At 42.0% G+C, this 21,795-nt stretch overlaps 1 protein-coding gene and 1 pseudogene across 2 annotated transcripts in view; both read right to left on the reverse strand.

Moving 5' to 3' along the window:
• The window catches only part of IGLON5 (IgLON family member 5), a 464,875-nt gene that overhangs the window by 361,278 nt on the left and 81,802 nt on the right, over positions 1–21,795 (reverse strand). The gene's annotated exons all lie outside the window — the stretch shown is intronic.
• Positions 5,755–5,881, reverse strand: LOC130294786 (U2 spliceosomal RNA; annotated as a pseudogene).

Below are 21,795 nucleotides of genomic sequence, written 5' to 3' on the forward strand. Positions count from 1 at the left end.
AGAGTGGGTGAACGGGATGGCCGTTTTCCTCTAAGTGAAAGTGGAGAAAAATTATGTGGGTGACAAAAGTTAAGATGGCATTATTTCTTTTAGACTAGGGCCTGATGCACACCCCTAGAAAGGGGGTTATGGTTATGGACCCATCCGAAATGTTTTGGCCTTAAACCCACCCATCTACAAACTGCAGAGTTGTGTATAGTTTGTTGAAAGGATAGGATAAGAAATATCTTGAAGTTTGCCAGGTAAAAGTAAAGAGGATGGGTAAAGGTGAACAAGGATACAGAAACATCATTTTTGGGGGCTAAGGGCTAGGCATACTCCTCTTGTAGGAGAGCCCAGTTGGTATGGAGGCATCAGATTTGCACCACCTTCAAGCAAAAGTTCTAAGGTCGTTATGGTCTAAAGCCCAACCATACTCTAGATCTACATAGCTGTGTGGGGTTTGAGAATAGGCTAAGGAATATCTAGGAGTCTGCTAAGGAGAAAGGGGAGTGAAGGGGTGGAAGGGATCAAGGATGAGGAGACCTTATTTCATTTAGGCTATGGCCTAGACATCCAGCTCTGGTAGGGGGATAACAATGGTATGGAACCATCCGAACTGCACCACCTCCAAGTAGAAGATCTAAGGTTATTATGGCCGTAAGGGTTACTTTGCCCCTAGACATCTTATCTCCTATCCAAAAGATAGGGGATAAGATGTCTGATCACAGGGGTCATTTGTTTAGAGCGTTGGGTGCAGCGTCGAAGGCTCGTGACGTCACGGCCATGCCCCCTCAATGTAAGTCTATGGGTGGGGGCGTGACGGCTGTCACGCCCCCACCCATAGACTTACATTGAGGGGGCATGACCGTGATGTCATTGCCAGTCATCCGGCACGGAGCGAAGTTCGCTCTGTGCACCGGATGTTTGGGGTGCCGCAGCCGAGATCGCGGGGTCCCCAGTGGCGAAATCCCCGTGATCAGACATCTTATCCCCTATCCTTTGAATAGGGGTTAAGATGTGTAGGGGCGGAGTACCCCTTTAAACTCATCCTTCCTCTATGGTTATGCAGAGCTATGTAGGGTTGGGGATAGTGTAAGGAATATCTAGGGGTTTTGCCAGAGGAAAGTGGAGAAAAGGTGATGGCCATTGAGGATGAAGGGGATCATTTCTTCCAGGGTAAGGCTTTCTCCTGAGGTACATTCCTTATCAGTAATGTTCCTGTATTTGGTGAAGAAATGATTGGGTTCCGAATTGTATGTAAGTCATGGCTTTGCGGGTGATGGTGGAAGTCCTCACCATAATGATAGTACATTCGAAACTTGTTATTTCTGCCCATTTCTACATGTTGAGCTCGATAGCGGAGCCCCACTTTGCATAACAAATCATATTCTACTTGCTCTGTAGACATTACAACTAGGTAAATGGATGGAGGGTAAAATGTGACATTTTTATTTTTAATAATTGCAGAAGGACTGAGTAGGACTCTATTTAAGCGCGCGCGGAGATATGAGACTGGCCCCGGCTCCAGCAATGATCTCTAATGCTCACTTATCATAATGTGTAATCATTTCACAAATTACTCACAAATGCTTATCACGAGGAATCAAATTAACTTCCAGAACGGCACCGTACCACTCGGCAAAGTGTTTCCCCGGTTATCCTCGCCTGCGCATTGATTGTGTTTCATTTAATAAAATCCCCTGAAGAGTTAAATCCGAATGAGATTCTACTGTTGTATTTGCTGGCATGTGAAAATAATTTCCTGGTGTGTATTGGCAGGTTGGCATCAGCTATGGTGGATCCGCTCTATTGGTCTCATGATGGGAAAGTTATTTGCAGACTGGTGAAGGTCTTTAATTAAAGGGGTATTCCACTGCTAGACATCTTATTCCCTATCCAAAGGATAGGGGATAAGATATCTGATTGCGGGGGGGGGGGGGGTCCCGTTGCTGGGGCCCTAGCGAACTCCCGAAGCACCTTGCATTTTAAACAAACGCGGGGTTCCTGCGGCATCACGGCCATGCCCCGTCGTGATGTCATGCCACACCCCCTGCCGACACGCCCCCTCCCATAGACATGCATGGAGGGGGTGTGGTGTGACACGGCATGCTGTAGCACCATAGTACCCCTTTAAGGCTCCTGGGCCCCAGTGCAAAATCTTAAATAGTGCCCCCACCTACCATGTGCCACTAATAACACTGGTGTCTTCTAATGCAGCAGATGGGCTGTTGGGCTAAAAACGAGGTTCAGGAATGATGGCTTTCTTTGCATCTCCCATAGCTTTGCTCCTATATTTGCACCTCCTCACTGCTATTTTACTCCTTATGGTAAATAAAAAAAACTTTTCAAAAAATTTAGTTTTCTATGTTCTATTTGTGTTTAAAAAAGCTGCCACTAGGTGTCTCCCTACTTGTCCAGAGCACATTTTCCCCATCTCGTTCACAGACTTTGGACTCCTGCTGGCCTAGCAGAAGTCTAAACTCAGGAAATGCAGTCTGGAGTGCTGGGGGGGGGGGGGGTGCAGCCCTATCCAATCAGAGCTCATCTCACACTGAACTGCCCTGGGCTGAGTGAGGGAGGAACTTCTCTCCTGTATGGCTTCAGATGATGTCACGCCTTCTGGGGAAAAAAATTTCTAAATCAACTGGTGTCACAAAGATAAACAGATTTGTAAATTACTTCTATTAAAAAAATCTTAATCCTTCCAGTACTTATCAGCTGCTATATGATCCACATGAAGTTTTTTTCTTTTTGAATTTCCTTTCTGTCTGACCACAGTGTTCTCTGCTGACACCTCTGTCCATATCAGGAACTGTCCAGAGTAGGATAGGCTTTGCTATGAGGATTTGCTTCTACTCTGGACAGTTCCTGACATGGACAGAGGTGTCAGCAGAGAGCACTGTGGTCAGATAGAAAAGAAATTAAAAAATAAAACAACTTCCTGTGGAGCATATAACTGCTGATAAGTACTGGAAGGATTAAGATTTTTAAATAGAATCGTTCTTTCTTGCACCAGTTGATATAGAATTTTTTTTTCCAGTGGAGTACCCCTTTAAGATAAAAAAGAGATGATGTAAAGTAGATGGGCAGCAAGACACCAGGTCAGAATGGTGTGAAGATATAATCCAACATAAGGAGCCAAGCGCCATCTTGGTTATATTTGCTATTTGGCTCCCTCTATTTTAAGTGGGCCCCCGGCAGTCAGTACTCCGCATTCAGACTGAAGGATCGGCACTTATATCTTATTGTTGCTGTTTTTAAAGAAGGAAGCTGTAGGGAAAGACGGGAAGGTGCACGACGGAGGTAATCTTATAATCATACCTCCTTCCCACAACATAGTCATTAAACCGCATTCAAACGAGTTCTTATCTTTTTTAATTATATATACGGAGACTTTGTGTACTCAACTCTGACCCGGAGTTATAAGGAAATCGTAACCGTACGTATTGTGAGAAAATTACATCTTTCTGGAGCGGGTTTGTGTATCTTTGAGAGAGACGGGAGCCTGGGGTTGATGAAAGTGATACTCATACCAATGTTCTCATCTTTCACAACATTAAAGGGGTACTCCACTGGGAAACATTTTTTTCTAAATCAATTGGTGCCAGAAAGTCAAACAGATTTGTAAATTAGTTCTATTTATCCTTCCAGTACTTATCAGCAGTTATATGCTCCCCAGGAAGTTGATTTCTTTTTTAATTTCCTTTCTGACTGACCACAGTGCTCTCTGCTGACACCTCTGTCTATTTTAGGAACTGTCCAGAGTAGAAGCAAATCCCCACAGTAAACCTCTCCTGCTCTGGACAGTTCCTAAAATGGACAGAGGTGTCAGCAGAGAGCACTGTGGTCAGACAGAAAGGAAATACCAACCTGAGCCTGGCCTCATATCCCTACAACTATAATAGTAAAAATGGCCGCCTCCTTGAAGCCTATACAAGCAATGATAAATTGTCTCTTTATAGCACCATAGATCAATCTTCTCAATGTACCTGTCATATCATAGATATAAAAAAAATAAAAAAATTAAGATCATATATGTTACTCACTAGGTCATGTAGATTGTTTATATGTCTTTTTTATGTGCCTAGCCTCTGTATTTGGCTCAAAAATTCCTGTTTTGCTGCTCGCTCATTCTGACATCCACTGATCAGGAAGGGGCGTGTCCGAGGCCAGCACTGAGCCCGCCCTCACTTACCATGCATTCACTTCCTCCCTGTGTCTGCTGTGCTGGGTCTGCTCTGTAACCGCCTCCTCTCTATTTTCATGCTGCAGTCTGATAGGACAGGAGTGAGCACAGAGGAGTGCTAGTCCCGCCCTCACATTCTGGACTTTTTCGCAGCCTGTGCTTCAGCTGGGACAAAAATGATGCTGCAGCTCGAGAGGATTATGTTCTGGAGGGTATGAGGACCCCTAGTGGTCTTTTTTTTTTATAAACCGTGAATTCCATAAAAAGGAGATACATTTTTTTTTTAATGAAAGATATTAGAAAGGTTATTATTTTGCCAAGATGGACAACATATAAAAAGTTTTTGATTCTAAAAGGTTTGAACCAATCCCATTTACCTGAAGTTTCCACTCCGTGTGTATTACAGTCTCCATCCTGTGGCCAAGGTTCACCCACCGATGAGACCAGATACAATAATCCATCTTAGCCCAAATCCTGAGATGTTTTTTTTTTTTTTCATCTAAGAGTCGAGGAACGTTCTCTCGAGTCACCCAAAGTGCAAGAAAAAGTGCAAACGTGTTACACTAAAAAAAAGTGCACAAAGGATGCGGTCTACCACAAGCCCTTCTCCGATAGGAGAGAGGCCCCCTAAAAAACCTTACCCTTCGCCTCCGGACCAGGTTCGGACCTGCGAGGTTCCAGGTTCGATGTCCCTTTTCGCCAAAGCTACTAAGGGACCACAAATGCTCCCGGCATCGCCCTTGGCCTTACTCAAGGTATCTGCCCGCAGAGCCGTAAATGGTCGGTACCCTGCCCATGCAGGAGTACCTGGGGTTTTTGCAGGGAGGTGCGGAACCTGATGGCCACACACACCTCCCCTAGACCGGCAGGAGGGACACCCAGAAGGGCTACCGCATCCTGACAAATCCTGTGAACACACAACACGCAAAAAGTGACACAGTGACAAAAAAGAAATTAATAAGTGAATGTGTGCAGATATACTGTCCAGACATCCATCTGGATCTATAAAAATGTCTCTGATCCTAGCCAGAAGGCCGGGAATCAAGAGGTGAAGAGATCATGGGGCAAGTGCTTCCACTCAGTGAGCCAATACTTCCAGTGAGTTTCGGCACCTCGGGGTCTAGACCCTCTCAGCCTCATGGCGAGACCCAGACGAAACAGGTCACACCGGGGCAGCCGTCGAGCTGATTCCTCAGAACCAGCCCCGTAACTCCCTGGTACACCTACCTCCTCTATGCAGCACCCATCCCCACCGGCTCCAAACCGTTGCATCCACTCACCGGCTTAAAGGGATACTCCGGCCCTGAGACATTTTATCCCCTATCCAAAGGATAGGGGATAAGATGTCTCACCACGGGGGTCCCGCCACTGGGGACCCCCGCAATCTTGTATTAACCACCCACCTGTTTGAGCTGCACGCCGCAGTGCCAGCTCAAAAACAGCCAGGTGGCGACCACAGGGCAGGAGTATCGTGACGTCGCGACACCGCCCCCGTGTGACGTCACCCCCTGCCCCCACTATGCAAGTCTATGGGAGGGGGCGTCACGGTCGTCACGCCCCCTCCCATAGACTTGCATAGCGGGGGCAGGGGGTGACGTCACACAGGGGGCGCAGTCGTGACGTCACGATAAGATGTCTAAGGGCCGGAGTACCTCTTTAAGCTGATAAGAACAGATACTACACTTGATCTTAGCCAAAAGGCCGAGAAGCGATCCTGAGCTGTGTGACTACTACTAATGAACTGCTGATATTTACGGCCCTGCTTAAACCATATGGGAAGGTTAGAGCCCCCTTTATAGAATCGCACAACTTATGGCTATCCCTGCACCAGTATATGGACACATGGCCACCGATAAATCTGTCACTTTCCCGCTCTGGGCTCCGATGTGCAGTAAAAACTTTGATTCATCTCTCCTGTTGTCTCCTAAAATAAACAATTTTACACAGCATGAAAGTGCACGGCTCTTAATTTCCCACAACATTAAGCACAATGCAGTCGAAAATTATCATAATGTATAGCTGACCAGCGCTAAACGCCACCACTTTACACGCGGACCGGGGGGATTGTGCAATCGTGCAGGGGGAATTTAACCCCTACTCTCCCTGCTGAGTTATAAGGATTGGCTTTCTGGGCATGCTGGGGTTTGTAGTTTGGAGGCCTAGGTGCTATTAGCTCAGCAGGGAGAGTATGGGTTAAATTCACCCGGCAAGATTACATAATTCCCCCGGTCTGCGTGTAAAGTGGGGGTGTTTAACGCTGGTCAACTATACAGTATGTATGAAGCTCACAGAGCACTACATGTCCAAACTCACAGAGCACTACATGTACTAAACTTACAGAGCACTACATGTGAAAACTCACAGAGCATTAGATGTACTAAACTTACAGGGCACTACATGTACTAAACTTACAGAGCACAACATGTACTAAACTCAAAGAGAACTACATGTATTAAACTCACAGAGCACTACATGTTCTAAACTTACAGAGCACTACATGTATTAAACTCACAGAGCACTACATGTACGAAACTCATAGAGAACTACATGTACTAAACTCACAGAGCACTACATGTACTAATCTCACAGAGCACTGTATGTATTAAACTCACAGAGCACTGTATGTATTAAACTCACAGAGCACAACATGTACTCAACTCACAGAGCACTACATGTACTAAACTAGGACAGGATGCCCACTGATCAGTACACAGGGTCCTATGAGCATGCCCTGCCACTCCATTCAAAATCTTTGGGACTGCTGGAAATCTCCTAGTCTAGTGCTGTATGTCCAGTCATTCTGTAGAGGTTAAAATGAGCAGCAGTTCATATATTCCACTCCAATGCACAATGCTCAGCCACTCCAATGCGTATGCGTGAGCACTCCTGCGTATATGCTCAAACACTCCACTGGTTATATACCACAACCCCAATGCATATGCTCGACCACTCCTGTGTATATGCTCAAACACTCCACTGCTTATATACCACAACCCCAATGCGTATGCTTGACCACTCCTGTGTGTATGCTCAAACACTCCACTGCATATGTACCACAACCCCAATGCATATGCTCGACCACTTCTGTGTGTATGCTCAAACACTCCTCTGCTTATATTTGACCCCTCTTGTGAACACTCCTCTCCATACTCTTGACAGCTCTAGTAAGAGGAGGCACACAAGCAATAAATGTTTCTACTCCAGTTTCAAATTTCCCTTGGAGACCATTAGTAATAGGAGCCATGGGATACTGCCCATGTTACACCTCTCAAAATGCCATATAAATATTACTGCTATGTAGCATTCCCTTCTTTTTTACAGTCCTGCCTGTGTTTCAATCTTCCGCCTGTTGTAGTCATTATGTTCATGAAACAGCAAGCACTGGATGGACACTACTATATGGGCGACCTATGAGATACACAGCCCCCTCATAGGACACATAAGAGGGGGAGAGACATTCCATAAGGAATAACAAATGTTTTGTGTCAAACAGGATATTTCTGAAAATAATAACCTTGTAATAAAGCCATTGGTGTCGTAAAAACCGCGTTCTGTGTTCCAGCCCCCAAAGCTAATCTGGTGTTGACGGATGAAATTCACCTTGCTGAGGTGCGGAGAACATCTGTCACTGACGCTCTTATTTCAGGATATTGTTAGACCCTCCCCCCGCCCGCCGCAAGGTGAAAATAATCTATAGCCTGATATCGACTGTAGCGCGAGTTTATGGGCTGTGAGTGGATCTTGGTGCCATGCCTAATGGAAATGACACAAAGCAGCAAATTCAGTGTGAAAGGCCTCTACACCCTGTATGAGGTTCATTTCATAACTGTAAAACATTGGCCGCCATTACAAACCATTCTCCGTCTTGTAGAAAGAAATGTCTCAAATCAAAAGTGGAAAAGAAAAGGATATGAGATTTTTTTTCTTACGATTTGGTTTGGTTTATTATATCATAGAGAGAGTTCACGACAACTGACTAGAGAAATAGTTGTCCTGATATTTTCCCTTACTGATAAACTAAAAAAAAACAAAAAACAATAATAATAATATTGCAAGTTAACCGTATGAGGACTTTGATATCCTGATATTCCAATTTCTTTATTATAATAATATATATAGATTTATATGCATTTTTATTATTATCTAATATATATTGTATTATATTTATTTATTAGTTTATTCTTTTTATTTATGTTTATGTTCATTATAATTTAGTGTGTTGAGTGTTACTGATTAATGAATGCATTAATTTTATTATGATATAAAATATATTATATTTATTTATAATTGTAAATTGATTGCTATTTATTTATTTATTAATTAATTTATTAATTAATGTTTCATTTTTATTATTATCTTAAATAGATTGCATTTGCTTATTTGTGTTTATGTTTATTATAATTTTCTGGTTGACTGTTACTGATTAATAAATGAATAAATAAATTGTATTATTATGTAAAATATATTTTATTTATATATGCTTATTTAAATTTTGTGTTGACTTTTAACGATCAATTAATTAATGTATTATTTGTATTATTATGTAATACATATATATATATATATATATATATATATATATACACATTTTTTTGTTTATCTATAATTTAATGTTGACTGTTATTGCTAAATTAACAAATTAAATATTTTTACTATAATATAAAAATATATTCTATTTATTAATTCATTAATGTATTTATCATTTTGTATTCATTGTTATTAATGAATTCATTCATTTATGAGTTTATTTATTTTAATTATTAAACAGAATATGTTTTATTAGATTAATGACTGTGGTTGCAATGTCCCTTAAACAGTAGGAAGGGCTGCTCTGAAGCACAAACTGCTGCTAAAAATGGTAAAATATTTTATAGAGAACGTACGTTTAGAAAATATTTAAAATAAAATCTTTATGGGAAAAAGTGCTTATTTAAAGTAAAAAAAATTTAATGAATAATCAAATAAAAAAAAAAGCTAACGTGTCAGATTAAAGGGGTACTCCGGCCCTGAGACATCTTATCCCCTATCCGCAATGGCCCCCTCCCATAGACTTGCATAGTGGGGGCGGGGAGTGATGTCACATGGGGCTGGAGTCGTGACATCACGATTCTCCAGCCCCATGGTCGCCAAACTGTGGCCCTCTATTGCCAAAATACAACTCCCAGCATGCTCGGACAGCAATTTGGGGGGCCGCCAGTTGGAGACCACTGTTAGAACAAGAAGATTGATATATTTTTATTTTATTTTTTTTAAAGGAAAGGATTAAGTATACCTAGTAAATTATGGATGTGAATCTCTGCTGGCTCTGGGTTTGGGAGTCCAGTGGGAGGTCTCACTAAATGATTGACTGCCTCAGCCTGTAGAAATAACTGTCAATCACTAAGTAGGACCGCCCACTGGATTTATAAGCCCAGAACGGGCAGGGATGTAAATCAATAAATTAAGTTATGCTGAATCTTTCCTACAAAATGCTATCAATCTTCTCAGCATCTTCTCCTCTATAACACCATGTTCACCGCATTGTCACCTTTTCATGTTCACTTCCATAATAGCCATTGATTTGACTAAATGGCCTAGATCGGAGCTATAATTTCTCAAAGTGTTATCATTGAAAATATTACTCTGGTTTGCGGTTTTAGCCACAGATGAAACCCCTAATCAATAATAAAAAATAAAAATAATAATAATAATTTATTGAATAATAATAATAATTATTATTATTATTAAAATAATAATATTAATTATTGTTATTATTATTTTAATAATAATTATTATAATTGTATAATTTATTTAATAAATAATTGAATTTCATAAATGGAATTTATTTTAATTAATTGAACAGATCTAAAAATATCAACCTACACCCCCTTCGTGTAATAAGATACGGCAAACAGACGCGCAATAAGCAAGAAGCATATTAACAAATTCTTAAATAAAATTTTAGAAAATTGGTATTTTATATTTATGCTACATCGTAAAATATGGAGTCTCTGTAATTGATTCCCTTAAAAATGCTTCCCCGGTAATCATCGCTCCTTTCATCTTGGAAGGTAAGCAAAAGTAATTATACGGGCGCTCATCTCATAGGCCGCAGACGGGGCGCGGGGGTTGGGGGGATGAATATTTTTCGATCACGTCTACTGAATCAATGTACAAACCTTGAGTAGATAATGAATTGATCTGAGATGAAACGCTTCCTGCCCGTCCGCGTTCCTATTTGTAAATTAACTATATTCTGCTTATTGAAGGGCAACAAGAATAAAAATTGTGTGAAGCCTCCGCGTTCTACCGAAATAGATCCGTCACTGCTGAGGATAAAAATGGATAAATAGACAGACAGAAAAAAAAAACGACGAGACGAATAAGGCTGCACTGTAACTCATAGACAACTGTTATATACTGATGTTTCTCGGTCTGGAATAAAAAAAAAAAAAAAAAAAAAAAAAGAATTAAAGTTCCAACTTAAAGGGGTACTCTGCCCCTAGAAATCTTATACCCTATCCAATGGATAGGGAACAAGATGCCTGATCGCGGGGGTCCCGGCGCAGGGGATGCTCGCGATCTCGGCTGCGGTACCCCACTCTGTGCCGGATGACTGGCGGGTGGCGGCTCGTGATGTCATGGCCACACCCCCTCAATCCAAGTCTATGGGAGGGAGCGGCACTCGATGCTCTAAACGAAAGCCTGGTGCAGCAAAGTGATCGTGGGAGTCCCCAGTGGTGGGACCCCCACGATCAGACATCTTATCCCCTACCCTTTGGATAGGGGATAAGATGTCTAGGGGCCCTTTAAAGGGATATTAAATAATTTTTTTCTTCTTTTGACTGTGCTACATAGGCTGTGTTTGATGGCTGGTCTCGCAATTCTTATGTGATCTTTGCTTTAAAACACAAGATTTTGTATTAAAACACAAGAGGGTCACATTTTTTCCCCATAGTTTTGCTTTTCAGTCTTCAGCGTTTGCTTGAAATAATATTCCTTAGGAGGAAAGATTGAATGCCCCAATTTCGGCAGGGCCTCCTCACGCTTCTCTGATGAAGGATCAGGCATGTTGGATTTCAACTGTCTGATCCTTTTTGTTCTTTGAGACATAAGCCGGCCCCAGAGGAGCCTGGCAGAAGCTTTCTCCCTCTTGCTTGTTCAACACACTTGAGTAACTTTCGTTTGGCCGACGGTCATTTTTTAGTCTCCCCATTTGAATGTACATTTAGCATGGCTGAATAGTCATGCTTCCTCTATGAAAAGGGGAAGGGTAGGCCACAACCAGACAGCTCTGGCTCCAGTTTATCCCTTGCAGAACTATAGGATCGGGTGGAGACCATACAAGGGGCCCTATGCTCCCCACTGATATCATCTGCCATACACCTTAGACCAGTGGTCTCCAAACTGTGGACACTGCCTTAAAGGGGTACTCCACCCCTAGACATCTTATTCCCTATCCAGAGGAAAGGGAATAAGATGTCTGATCGCAGGGGGCCCCCAATGATCTCAGCTGCGGTACCCCAGACATCCGGTGCACGGAGTGAACTTTGCTCCATGTCGGATGACTGGCCATACGGGCCAGAGGCTTGTGACATCACGGCCGTGCCCCGCTCTTGACATCACAGCCATGCCCCCTCAAGGCAAGTCTATAGCCTTGCATTGAAGGGGCATGGCCGTGACATCACGAGCCTCCGGTGCTGCACCCGACACTCTAAACGAAAGCCGGGGGCAGCAGGGAGATTGCGGGTCCCCAGCGGTGGGACCCCGGGATCAGACATCTTATCCCCTATTCTTTGGATAGGGGATAAGATGTCTAGGGGTGGAGTACCCCTTTAAACCTGCCCAAGGTGGTGGGTTCAGCCATCTTTAGTCTAAGGCAGTGGTCTTCAAACTGTGAACCTCTAGATGTTGCAAAACTACAACTCTAAGCATGCCTGAACAGTTTTTAATGTGGTAGCCCATGCTGAAGGCTGTCTAGACATGCTGGGAGTTGTAGTTTTGCAACATCTGGAGGGCCACAGTTTGGAGATCACTGGTCTAAGGTATATGGGCACTTTTAGTCTAAGACTGTAAGATCTACATGACATTTTAACGTTAACTCAAGAAGCCAGCTACTGTACGTAAACTCCTCCTTAAATGGTTCCCATTAATTTCAATGGAAGGTACAACCACAGAAACAACGACTCTAACAGTACCATGATAACAGAAATTGATACTGTACCATAATAATATATTAAAGCATTGTTGGCTTCTGCTCTCGTCTAGTCCATTATAGTCACTTTCAGCCCTCAGTTACCACAATGTAAATCTCTTCCGGGCTAATGAGATCTGTTACGTCGCCCGTATGATCACATTATTGCACTTTTGTGTTCACCACAAAAGGCAGATAAAACAACCCGAGCCGCCGAGCCGGGAAAATATTACGGCTTCTTTTCAGCTCTTGTATTTACTTGAAAACAATATGTTATATTAACACTTCAAAGGGCAAAATAAGCAGAAAAAAAACTGGTCACCGACAACAACGAAACGTGGAAAAACAAGAAATGGCCCACGCCCAGCCAGAGATTTTTCAGTGGGCGTTCTCTAATATAATAGAAGTAAATCAATCGACGGCCTTCACCATTGTGACAATCCTCTACAAAAGATGCATTGATAGCAGTGTTGAGCGGCATAGGCCATATTCGAATTTGCGATATCTCGCGAATATATGCATATTCGCAATATTCGCAGCCTTTTTTTACTTTGCGCCATAAAATTTGCATGTGCATTCGCCATAAAATTTGCATGCGCAATATCGCATGATAAAATAGCTAAAAGAAGGGAGGGATCAATATGCTCAAAAATTTGCATGTGCGAAGAGTGCTGCATGCTACATTGCGAGGGTCCCCAGTGGCGGGACCCCCGCGATCAGACATCTTATCCCCTATCCTTTGGATAGGGGATAAGATGTCTTGGGGCCGGAGTACCCCTTTAATTGCTAATAAACTACAAAGTGTAGCTCAAGAACTCTACCTCAGATCTGCATTATTCTAAAAGGTTAATTTTCTGTGTTGGAACTACACCAGAATTAAAGTTGTTTCCTATAAATCCTGACTTTGGAGATGGTATTTCCCATGACCTTGTGTACGAAAGACGGCTTATTTGAAGAAGTGTTCTATGGGAAAACATATTGAGGTAAAGGGTTGCACCGCTCCCGCCACTTGATACTAAGACACACCAGTCTACACACATCAACCTGCTTTTGGCGTTATGAACGAGATATTTGTGCGACCTGATCAGGAACATACAAACATTTCTACCGCCGCTCACCACCCATTTCACACCAATATGGTGTGTTTGTCAGCACAATGTCGACACAGATTCCAAGGGTCAACCAGCAACAATCCGTTTGCCATAAAGTTCTGACATAAAGTGCAATCGTTGAAGTGAAGTATTCGCGAAGTATAAAATTCTTTAAAAAAAAAAGAAAAATGACTTATAAAATAATTAATTTATAGAAAGCGTTTCAAAGTTCAATGGTATTAAATTGAAAAAACGACAATACAATTGAACTGAGCGGCTTCTTAAGATATTCCAAATCTCATTAATACAGGTATCGATTAGGATCTCTTTGTTCGCGACTCTCAGGGCAAGAGACACTGAGAGAAAATGTCCAGTGGGCTGTTTGCGTCTCAAATGTCTTGGAGTTTTACGGCCGAGGAGAATTATATATAATCCCTGCATGGATGAAACGGAGGAAATGGATTTGAGTTATGGTACGTAGCAATGGCGGTGAGGGAGTCCGTGAATCATTATAATTAACTGATCCTCAGATCTATAATTGAGATCCATAATTCAGCCACCTTGCCTCTCTATCCTGACATGAAACCTATAACTCCCCTACAGTGAATGAGTTATGGCATCAACTCGCCAGACGGCCATTTGCGTCTGAACATTTTCCTATAAAGGGAAATTTCATCATAAAATGAAAAATCCCAGAAGGGCCGGGGAGGGTGGGGGGCGACTGGTGAAAATCCAAATAAATTGTACGCAGACACCTTTCGGGTTCTTCCGAGTGGATCTAAAACAATAGAACAGAACACTGAGATCTGTTTAAATGTATAGATGTGACAAAAAGTTCAAAAAATTTTATCACAAAAAAAAGGAAAAATTTTACAGCAGAACTAACTTTTATTAGGACTTGTAAGAAGGGAAAAGGGAAGTTGGTAAAATGATTCCAAAGCAAAATTACAATAGGGTCACTTCCTAATACCACATATTAAGTATTCTAGGGCTTGATGCATGTTCAAATGCCTATGTATCCCCTTCCTATATATTAGGAAGCCCATTTGAGCCTTGAGGACACAGCGAAACTTAACTTTTGCATTTTCATTTTACCTCCTCCTCTCCTTTCAAGAGCCATAACCTTTATTTTTCCACCTACAGGCCCATATGAGGGTGTGTTGTTTTTTGTTCCGCCTATTCTACTTTTTTAAGACATCACTTATTTTACTGTAAAATGTACGACACACACGAAATTTGAGAAAAACAACAACACTTTTTAAAACTATTGGACAGTGGAGATTATTTTTATATTTTTTTAACTTTTTATTACATTTTAGTTAGCAATTACTGTATAGTGCTAGGCATTAGCATAACACTTATCAGTACAATTGACAATTTACTTCTATGGTCCATAGGCAGACCATACAAGAAGATCCCCAGAATGGCCATGGAGCTGGTGAAAAGAATTTAGGACACCATTTTAATTCATCACACCCCCACAGCTGCTGTTGGGTGAGTCTCACAAAGCCCCGCTAATGCTTTAGATGCAGTGAGCAGCATTGACCATGGCATCTAAAGGGTTAATGGCGGTCATCAGCAGGGTCGAAGCTGGAAACAGGTTCTGCGCTCGCTTCATGTTCATGAAGTAAATGTAGGTGATGGTGCGCCATGACATTTACATCATGGATGCTCTAGGTGTTAAGGGTTGGTGCAACCCCTCTATTTTGGGTTCTCCCCCAAAATGTTAAGGAGTCTGTAAAAAAGCAAAAATCTTTCCCCAGTTTCCTTTAAAGGGGGTTTCTAAAGATGAAACCTATTTCCAAACCATCTGCTCTGTTGTGTTCATTGCTTCACTTACTATCTGGTGTACATCAGGTAACAAACTTCCTGTTCCTGCCATATAATCTAACTGGGAAGTTAGCTAACCCTATCTCCTTCCCATTACCTTACCCTTAACCCATCACCTTCCTGCCTATGACACTGCACACTACACCCACAGGGACCTCCAACATAGAGGAGGGGAGGTAGAGTTGGCGGAATTTCCTGCTAGAGTGTACAGCAGGAACAGGAAGTCTATTAAAGGATAACACTTTACAGAAAGTGGGGCATGACAAACCACAGAAAGGTAGCAAAATAATTTTATTTACCAAGAATTGTTCTTTTTTAGAAAGTTAAAAAGTGGAAAACCACTTTTGTGATTGAGATGGGTCCCGCAACCTAGGGCAAATTACAGCAATGTGGGTTGCCCTTATGGCCCATATACCCTTATCCTAGTAGCACTAAACCAGAGGAAAGCATTGCACCCACTTGTCTTATCGAAGTGCCCACAAGGGGTGCAAATTTTTTTTCCCCCATCTTCTTCCTTAAACCTAAAGGCTATTTTATTTTGTGGGGTTTAAAATAAAAATTAAAATTCCAATTCAACAACCCATGGTTTATGGTCCTAAACCACATCGACATGGGACAATTTTGTCCCTAAGTCAAATAACATCCATAAAGATTATCTGTAACCTATTACAAACATACTTTTGGTAACTTTTAGAATAAGGAATTTTTTTTAAAGTCATCGTTACGCCAAAGTGTCACTCACCAACCAACAATCTTTTACTCCTGGTATAACATGATTTATTGACTGCAAAGATTTTTTTCTTTTTATGAAAATTCATGAGTTCTCCTTATTGGACAAATGTTCGCAATATTTGGTCTAGAATTTGAATCATTTCCAAATTTTTGTTTCCATGTTTTTCGCACATCTGAAGACGGTTTTCCCCTCGGCATGTGTATTATGCAACAGTATTGGCTTCGGAAATCTCCCAAAAAAATGTTAGTGCTTCTGCTGAACATATCTCAGTTGCAAATTGTTGGCAAACTCTGCGAGTTTCTGTCATGGGGAAATATTGACATTAAATCAAATTGGATTTTTAGTTGAAGGTTTTGCCAGGTAGTGCAGCCAGAAGACATTGAGAAATGATACAGTAGGGAATATTTATCTGAGGGTGCACAAGTAGAGCGAGGAGCGGAACGGAGAAAACATCTCATGACTTCTGCAGAGGTCTACGGGGCAAAAATTGGAACTTTTATACCTTGAGTGAGCTCAACCATTAAGACTGCGGCAAGAAAACTGTCATAAAGTCTAGAAAAGCATAAATGGTTACATAACGCCCAATATTTTAATCCCCATTTATGGACATTCAAGCCTTGACCATGGATTTGCAAAAACCACCTCTGCCAGAATCTCCCACATAGGGTCATTGTTTCATAAGCTCTGCCCATTTCATGGAACGAACAACGAACAATGAAAATAAGATGTTTTGGAGATATACAATAATATGACTCCAATGTAACTGGGCCAATCTCTTTGTACGGAGCCCAACGGTGTACTACTTTTGCCCCAACCACCAATATCCACAAGGGAAATTGGCAAATTTAGAAGAAGCTCTTACACCCTGGGTTCTACAGTCCTCGATCCATTACCAGAACTGGAGCTCTCTATAATTCAGCTGGTGGAGATTGGAGAGTCTTGGATTTTCATCAATGTTTAACAAAGTGGATCTCCAGTGTCTAAGGTTGCAGCCGATTTAGGGCCATTGAAGAAATAATCCTGTTAAACTCAATATATGACCCCTTTCACTTTTCCTCAATATCTTTTTATGCACTCAGAATAAAAAGCTTTTATATATTGCACATCTTGGCAAAACATTAACGTTTCTAATCTGCCTTATAAGAAAATGTTATCTCCTTTTTATAGAAATCATGACTTATAAAAAAAGACCACTAGGGGTCCCCATACCATTTAGAACACAATCCTCTCCGGCTGCAGCATCATCTTGTCCCATCATCTTGTCCCATGTCCAAGCTGAAAAACAGGCTGGGACAAAGTCCAGGAATAAAGGAATAGACCAGCATTCCTCTGTGCTCACTCCTGTCCTATCAGACTGCAGCATAAAAACAGAGATAAGGGGGTTACAGAGTAGCCTGCTGTGATTGGATGAAGAGACCCCGCACAGCACAGCAGACTCAAGAAGCAAGTGAGTGCATGGTGAGTGAGGGCAGGCTAAGTGCTTGCCTCAGACACACCCCTTCCACAGCAGTGGATGTCAGAATGAGTGACCAGCAGAACAGAGGGATTTGTGCACCAAATACAGAAGCTAGACACATGAAAAAGATATATGGCATCTTCATGACCCAGTGATTAACATATAGAAGCATCATTTTGTTCTGTGACATGACAGGTATGCTTTAAAGGATTCTTGTAAGGGCTGTTTATATCACATGAATACTGTTGTCCTTTGGCTGGGCTAAGGGGGCTCATTTAGGGCCAAGGGGTTTGTTAAAGGGGTACTCTGGCGCTAAGACATCTTATCCCCTATCCAAAGGATTGGGTATAAGATGCCTGATCACGGGGGTCCCGCCGCTGGGGACTTCCGTGATCTTGCATGCAGCACCCCGTTATAATAAGTCTGCAGAGCATGTTCGCTCCGGGTCTGATTACTGGCGATCACAGGGCCGGAGCATTGTGACGTCACACGGGGGCGGAGCCGTGACTAGCCACCCCTAGCCACCTTATACCCCATCCAAAGGTTAGGGGATAAGATGTCTGATTGCGGGGGTCCCACTGCTGGGGACCCATGCAATCTCCCTGCTGCACCGGAGCTCGTTTAGAGCATGCATGATGTAATGGTCATGCCCCGCTCGTGACGTCACAACCACACCCCCTCAATGCCAGCCTATGGGAGGGGGCATGACAGCTATCACGCCCCCTCCCATAGGCTTGCATTGAGGGGCAGAGCCTGATGTCACACGGGGGCGGGTCCGTGATGTCACAATGCTCCTGCCCCGTGATCGCCAGTAATCAGACTCGGAGCGAACATGCTCCGGGGACTGATTGTTACGGGGGGCTGCGTGCAAGATCACAGGGGTCCCCAGCGGCGGGACCCCCGCGATCAGGCATCTTATCCCCTATCCTTTGGATATCCTATCCATATTGTCCATAGTGACCAAAGTTCCTTGTTTTATTTTTATTTTTTAAGTTGACAAGAAAATAAAATACTGATCTCTAATTGTCCCTGATAATCAAAAAGAGAAGTTTTTCTCCAAGATCATTTTGACACAGAATTTTTAGAACACAAAAAAAAAACCTCATTAATCACCGCTGAGATCATTAGTTGTCACCCAGACTTAGTATTTTTGAACGACTTGAAAGAAGAAAATGACTTAAGGTCTTATAGTTGCGGGAGGTTTAAGAATTTCAGGCGGACTTGTTCTCAGATTGGCGCCCTCCTGCCAAATGTCCCAGCTTTCCTCAGGTCAACTTCAAAAAATGTAATTTTCCCCGGGATCAATATCTGGGAGAGATATGTAAATGTTACAGATTTCCATCGGGTTAATACCGTCCTGAGTGATTTTTTTGTTCTCTTATTTTCTTTTTTTTAATCCCCGCTCAGCACTTTATAAATAAAAGATAATAATAAGATCAGAATCAGCTTGACATTTGGAATCTAGCTGACAACTCTGCGGCACAAATACTGGATATGATATTTTTACAAACAATCTGCGCGGAAAGTGTGACTTCAAAAACACCTGCCGTATTTACCACAATAGAGGAACCGGCAGAGAGAAGGTCAAAGTCTTAACACGTACAGAACCGTATCATGGGCCTCATGTAGAAATACCAGCGGTGGGGGATCAAATGGGGGGCACCTGAGAGGAGCTATACAAGGGCACCGCTAACAAAGACACTAAGAGGGGAAAATATGAGGGGCAGGAGCAATATTTAAGTCTTTAAAGCTACAAATATTCTTCTAGTTCAGTGTCTGCAAAGAGTTGGCTCAGAATACTGGCCTTCTTAAATGTGTCTCACTAGTCAGTGCAGCTTTAGAGTATAATACAGGATATAACTCAGGATCAGTACAGGATAAGTAATGTAATGTATGTACACAGTGACCTCACCAGCAGAATAGTGAGTACAGCTCTGGAGTATAATACAGCATATAATTCAGGATCAGTACAGGATAAGTAATGTAATGTATGTACACAGTGACCTCACCAGCAGAATAGTGAGTACAGCTTTAGAGTATAATGCAGGATATAACTCAGGATCAGTACAGGATAAGTAATGTAATGTATGTACACAGTGACCTCACCAGCAGAATAGTGAGTACAGCTTTAGAGTATAATACAGGATATAACTCAGGATCAGTACAAGATAAGTAATGTAATGTATGTACACAGTGACCCCACCAGCAGAATAGTGAGTACAGCTCTGGAGTATAATACAGGATATAACTCAGGATCAGTACAGGATAAGTAATGTAATGTATGTACATAGTGACCCCACCAGCAGAATAGTGAGTACAGCTCTGGAGTATAATACAGGATATAACTGAGGATCAGTACAGGATAAGTAATGTAATGTATGTACACAGTGACCCCCCACCAGCAGAATAGTGAGTGCAGCTCGGGGGTATAATACAGGATATAACTCAGGATCAGTACAGGATAAGTAATGTAATGTATGTACACAGTGACTCCACCAGCAGAATAGTGAGTACAGCTCTGGAGTATAATACAGGATATAACTCAGGATAAGTACAGGATAAGTAATGTAATGTATGTACACATTGACTCCACCAACAGAATAGTGAGTAGAGCTCTGGAGCATAATACAGGCTGCAGTGAATGCAGTGAATAATCAGTATAGTAATGTATGTGTGTATATATATATATATATATATATATATATATATATATATACACACACACAGTGGGGCAAAAAAGTATTTAGTCAGCCACCAATTGTGCAAGTTCTCCCACTTAAAAAGATGAGAGAGGCCTGTAATTTTCATCATAGGTATACCTCAACTATGAGAGACTGAATGAGAAAAAAAATCCATAAAATCACATTGTCTGATATTTAAAGAATTTATTTGCAAATTATGGTGGAAAATAAGTATTTGGTCACCTACAAACAAGCAAGATTTCTGGTTCTCACAGACCTGTAACTTCTTCTTCAAGAGTCTCCTCTGTCCTCCACTCATTACCTGTATTAATGGATCCTGTTTGAACTTGTTATCAGTATAAAAGATACCTGTCCCCAACCTCAAACAGTCACACTGCAAACTCCACTATGGCCAAGACCAAAGAGCTGTCAAAGGACACCAGAAACAAAATTATAGACCTGCACCAGGCTGGGAAGACTGAATCTGCAATAGATTGACAATAATAGACATACAAGACCACTGATAATCTCCCTCGACCTGGGGCTCCGTGCAAGATCTCACCCTGTGGTGTCAAAATGATCACAAGGACAGTGAGGAAAAATCCCAGAACCACAAGTGGGGGACCTAGGGAATGACCTGCAGAGAGCTGGGACCAAAGTAACAAAGGCTACTATCAGTAACACAAAACATCGTCAGGGACTCAAATCATGCAGTGCCAGATGTGTCCCCTGCTTAAGCCAGTACATGTCCGGGCCTGTCTGAAGTTTGATAGAGAGCATTTGGATGATCCAGAAGAGGATTGGGAGAATGTCATATGGTCAGATGAAACCAAAGTAAAACTTTTTGGTAACTCGTTGTGTAAAACTTTCTGGTAACTCATTGTGTTTGGAGGAGAAAGAATGCTGAGTTGCATCCAAAAACACCATACCTACTGTGAAGCATGGGGGTGGAAACATCATGCTTTGGGGCTGTTTCTCCGCTAAGGAAACAGGACGACTGATCCATGTAAAGGAAAGAATGAATGTGGGGAATATGGGACCATGTATTGTGAGATTTTAAGTGAAAACCTCCTTCCATCAGCAAGGGCATTGAAGATGAAACATGACTGGGTCTTTCAGCATGACAATGATCCCAATCACATTGCCACGAAGCAACGGCAACAAAGGAGTGGCTTCATAAGAAGCATTTCAAGGTTCTGGAGTGGCCTAGCCAGTCTCCAGATCCCAACACCATAGAAAACCTTTGGAGGGAGTTGAAAGTCTGTGTTGCCCAGTGACAGCCCCAAAACATCACTGCTGTAGAGGAGATCTGCATGGAGGACTGGGCCAAAATACCAGCAACAGTGTGTGAAAACCTTGTGAAGACTTACAGAAAATGTTTGACCTTATATAACAAAGTATTGAGATGAACTTTTGTTATTGACCAAATACCAATTTTCCACCATCATTTGCAAATAAATTCTTTAAAAATCAGACAATGGTATTTTATGTTTTTTTTCTCATCATTTTCTCTCATAGTTGAGGTTATAACCTATGATGAAAATTACAGCCTCTCATCTTTATAAGGGGGAGAACTTGCACAATTGGTGGCTGAATGAATACTGTTTTGCCCCACTGTATATAGTATTAGTCTCTGTAAAGGACAGGATACATAAAATGTATT

This window comes from Hyla sarda, chromosome 10, assembly GCF_029499605.1.
Source record: "Hyla sarda isolate aHylSar1 chromosome 10, aHylSar1.hap1, whole genome shotgun sequence".
Taxonomy (NCBI): domain Eukaryota; kingdom Metazoa; phylum Chordata; class Amphibia; order Anura; family Hylidae; genus Hyla; species Hyla sarda.